The sequence below is a fragment of the Carlito syrichta genome, unplaced genomic scaffold (genome assembly GCF_000164805.1).
Source record: "Carlito syrichta isolate Samal-C Ts95f unplaced genomic scaffold, Tarsius_syrichta-2.0.1 Scaffold169968, whole genome shotgun sequence".
In the NCBI taxonomy this organism is placed as follows: Eukaryota; Metazoa; Chordata; class Mammalia; order Primates; family Tarsiidae; genus Carlito; species Carlito syrichta.
In genome coordinates, this window is record NW_007114064.1 from 139,231 (window position 1) to 144,187 (window position 4,957).

The following is a 4,957-nucleotide window of genomic DNA, read 5'->3' on the forward strand; positions in this document are numbered from 1 at the left end:
CAGAGTGAGATTCCAACTCAAAAAAAAAAAAAAAATGTTAGCCGAGTGTGGTGGTGCACATTTGTAGTCCCAGCTACTCAGGAGACTGAGATGGAAGAATTGCTTGAGCCCATGAGGTCGAGGCTGCAGTGAGCTATGATTGTGCCACTGCATTCTGCCTGGGTGACAGAGTGAGACCTTGTCTAAAATACATACATAGGGCCATCACGGTGCTCTACCAAGCGGTGCCTCCCAAAGTCACCTGCCCAAGAAAAGCCTTTGTTCATCAGACTGGATCTTACAATGTGCACTTCGGGAAACCCCAGCCTAGCAATGCCTCAAGTCCTTTGCAGTTTGACTCTCTGATTCTGCACTCTGAGTGGTGTCAGGAAGGCACCGATGGCAAATCTGGATCAAGCTGATTGGATGGAATTTGACCAGAGGCTGCAGAGCGTGCGTGCAGCGGACTGTCCATCGTGGGAGGTCCCCTTCAGAAGGTCTCCCCCCAGCCCTCCCCGTGATGTGTCTCTTCTTCCCTGCTCGTCTTCACCCGCTAGTCTTGCATGCCCTAATTGTTCTAATATTATTGGCGGGGGTGAGCAAGAACCCTCCAGGAAGCATCACTTCCGGAGAGGCATAGTTCTAGGAACTGTCCGGCTGGACCGGGAAATTCATTTTTCCTGTGTTGTGTTACTCCAGGAAGGCTTTTTCTGGAGGCTTGACTTTGGGACAGCCTCTCTTGGCATGGGCATGGTGCCATTGGTCTTTCCCCTCAGCTCCAGGCTGCGGGCCAGGCAGGGCTTTGGGGGTTGGGGTTCCCCTCATTCCCTAGATATCTGGATGTCTGCACTGCCCTCTTATCCCCTACCCACGGGGGCAGAGGGGGCTGTCTGCCGCTCCCTGTCTGCCAGCTGAGCTGAATACCATAACCTCTCTGACTTCTCCTGACGCCCAAGCCTGCGTCTAAATGACAACCAGAACCCCTGCAGGGTGAGAGCTCCCGACTGAGGTGGCCCCCAGCACCCACCCAGCTCCTCTTTCTTTTTCAGGCTCAAATCCATCCAGCAGCTCCGCCTGCCTTCCCGCTAGGCGCGGTGGAAATGCTTCCTGTTTATGACTATGTCTTGTGAACCCAGAACTCAGAGAGGTGGGGTTTCCGACCTGACATAAATGCCCTGTGGCTCTGGGGGCGGTGGTGGGTGGGCTCCCAGCGAGAGGAAGCTGGAGCTTGGGTTCCCTGTGGGACACATACATTTGGCGTTATTAAGAAAATCTGCAGGGATGCTAGGGTTGAAGGTGATCGGGTTACAAAAGCACACCAGACCTTGATGGCTTCGCGGGAGGCCTGGGGCACACAAAAGTCCCTGGCCAGGGGCAGGTGGGGGTGGAGACTGGATCGGGAAATTCACAGAGGGAGTCACCCCCAACTAGGCCCTAAAGCGGCCCATTCACCCCAGAGGACACCCTCACTGCTGAGCAGCTTGGAGAAGAAGCACCTTTGACCCTTTCTGGGTGGGGCTCACCTGGAAATTTATTGTGATTTCATCAGAAATAAATGTAGCAAAATGTGTGCGTACAAAAAATACCGAAAGGAAACACGGGTTACTTTCTCTGTGGAAAATCCTTAGCGTGCAATTACAGGTAATTTATGCTTCTTTTTCATGCCATTTTTTTTTTGTAATTTCCAAATTTTCTACAGTGGCCATATGCTATTGTTAAATCAGAAAAAAAAGTGACATAAGAAAGAATACAGGGGCCGGGCTCGGTGGCTCGGCCTGTAATCCCAGCACTTTGGGAGGCCAAGGCAAGTGAATTGCCTGAGCCCGCGAGTTCGAGACCAGCCCGGGCAACTTGGTGCGACCTCATCTCAATAATAAATAAAAAAAAAAAAATTAGCCAGGCGTGGTAACATGTGCCTGTAGTTCTGGCTGCTTGGAAGGCTGAGGCGGAAGGATAGATGCTGGGGTGACTGTGAGCGTGCCACTGCGATTCCAACTATATATATATATAAAAAGAATACAGGGATAGTACATTCACATTTTTGAGAAATAATTGTTCTGTAATGCTCTATATGTATAGTCAATACCATCTCAGTTTTAGAAAACAAAAAGTTTACGGAGAAAGACTGAAAGAGAGACATAAAATTGCTATTGGTGTTGATCTCTAGAAATATGGTTAATTTAATTTTCTTTCTTTTATTTTTAATGTTTTGTAAAGGAACATATCACTTTTTGAAATTGGGAAAAGGTTCCAGGTGTAGTGGCTCATGTCTGTAATCCCAGCACTTTGGGAGGCCAAAGAGAGAGGACTGCCTGAGCTCAGGGGTTCGAGACCAGCCTGAGCAACATGGAGAGACATCGCCTCTACAATAAATCAAAAAATCAGCTGGGCATGGTGACACATGCCTGTGGTTCCAGCTACTTGGAAGGCTGAGGTGGAAAGATCACCTGAACCCTGCGGGTTGAGGCTGTGGTGGTTGTGAGCATGCCACTGCACTTCAGCCTGGGTGACAGAGTAAGACTCCGACTCAAAAAGAAAGAAAGAAAGAAAGAAAGACAGACAGAAAGAAAGAAAGAAAGAAAGAAGGAAGGAAGGAAGGAAGGAAGGAAGGAAGGAAGGAAGGAAGGAAAGAAAGAAAAAGTAATTGAAAACGAATGTATTTTGATTTCTTCCTTGATTCTCTCGATAGATACTTATTGAGTATCCACCATGGAAGAGACCTTCATTGGCACCAGAGCCATAGGGGCGAAGAAAGTAGACCTCATGCTGGCCTCCTGGAGCTGACAGCCTGAGGGAGACATTCACCAGTGACCTGGGAATGTGTAAACTTGCCATCTGCTGTGGGGCCATGACATGGGGGCTGGGGGAACTGAGAGGGCAGAAAGGCCCTGACTTAGTCTGCAGTGTCAGTCTGAACTGTCTGTCCAGGAAGTCTGTCCTGCAGAAGCCACATTTGCATTGAAATTGGAAAGGTAAGAAGGAGTTAATTAGATGAGCACTATGGGGAGGGGCTTTCTAGGCTGGCGAGTGGTGCAAAGGTCCTGAAGCAGGATAGAGATATTTGGAGAGAGACTCTCAGGGAGTATAGCCTGGGTGGGAGAGGGTCTCAAGACCCTCTTCAACTTAGGGCTTTGTCAGTGGGACTCCATCAAAAAGTGCTTTTTTGTTTGTTTGTTTGTTTTTGAGTTGGGGGTCTCATGCTGTTGCCTAGGCTGGAGTGCAGTGGCACCACGGCCTCAACCTCCTGGCCTCAGGTGATCCTTTCTTCTCAGCCTCCCGAGTAGCTAGGACTACATGCATGCACCACTATGACCAGCTAATTTTTTTTATTTTTTTTGTTGGCATGAGATCTCACTATGTTGCTCAGGCTGGTCTCAAACTCCTGGGCTCAAGCAATCCTCCTGCTTCAGCCTCCCAAAATGCTGGGATTATAGGTGTGAGCCACTGTGCCGGGCAACACCAAAAAGTTTTAAGCAAGGAAATGAGGTGACAAGTTGTACATTTAAAATAACTGCAAGAGAGCCGGGCTCGGTGGCTCAGCCTGTAATCCCGCGCTTTGGGAGGCTGAGGTGAGAGGATTGCCTGAGCCCATGGGTTCGATACCTGCCTGGGCAACAGGTAATAAATCAAAAAATTATCTACAATAAATCAAAAAATGAGCCGGGCGTGGTAGCGCGCGCCTGTAGTTCCAGCTACTTGGAAGGCTGAGGCTGAAGGATCGCCCAGCAGGTCGAGGCTGCGGTGGCCGGGAGCAGCCACTCCACTCCAGTCTGGGCGATGGAGTGAGACTCCAACTCAAAAACAAAAACAAAAACAAAAACAAAAAAAACTGCAAGAGAACAGTTTGGGGAAGAACAAGGAAGACTGAAAGCAGAGGCCTGTGGGTCTGAACCAGGGTAAGGACAACCCAGCTGTACTTAGATATGGAAAGGGACTTCTGGAAGGCTGGTGGGTATGTACCCTGGGTTCTTTTCCCCACCCTCATAGTTACCTGGTTCTCCTTTGCTATGGCTCAATGGTCAGGTCCAACTTGGCCCTACTGATCTGAGAAGGGGGAGGACCCCTCCCCAGTAGCATGGAAGTTTGTCTGAGCTGTAGGCCCAGGAAATGACCCCATCTAGAGAGAAGACAAGCAAAGGCGATCCTGGCTACAGAAGGCACACTGTGCTTCCCAGAGTCATCTCCTCAAACTGAAAGAGCTGACTTTCCCCAGGCCACTCCACCGCTCCGGAAAGGTAAAAGGCCCAGGGATGAGGGTAGAACACTCTTGAGAAGGGGCTGTTCATTAATCAAGGAACTGCAATATGCAGCATGCTACGGTCTCATTATTTGGTCACTGACCTTTATTGACCTATTAAGTGCAATGGCATACCTCTCCCGAGAGGGCTTTCGAAGGACATTTTCTCCTACGTGACCGCTCCAACCTCCCGACACACAGTGGATTCTCTCTGAGAGAGGCCGAGCTGGTCTTCCTTCCACACCTCCTGGGACTTCCTGGCAGCTGACTTCTGTCACTCAATGCCTAGGCTGTCTGTTTCGAGCAAGGGTCCTGAAATCCATATCTGTGCCAGGCAGTCTGTGCATATGTAGGCTGAATAATACTATGTCCTTGCATCTACAGATATAGCCCTTTTGCAAATGTCTTTACTGCTGTTGTGACGAGTCCAATACATCGTTCTGATACTCAGAAACTTCTAGAATTCTGAGTCGCTATTTTTTTTTTTTTTGAGTTGGAGTCTCACTCTGTCACCCAGACTGGAGTGCAGTGGCGGGTCCTGGCCACTGCAGCCTCGACCTGCTGGGCTCCGGCAATCCTTCCACCTCAGCCTTCCAAGTAGCTAGAACTACAGGCGTGCGCTACCATGCCCGGCTCATTTTTTGATTTGTTGTAGAGATGATTTGTTGTAGAGATGATTTGTTGTAGAGGTCTCACCAAGTTGCCCAGGCGGGTCTCGAACCCGCGGGCTCAGGCAATCCA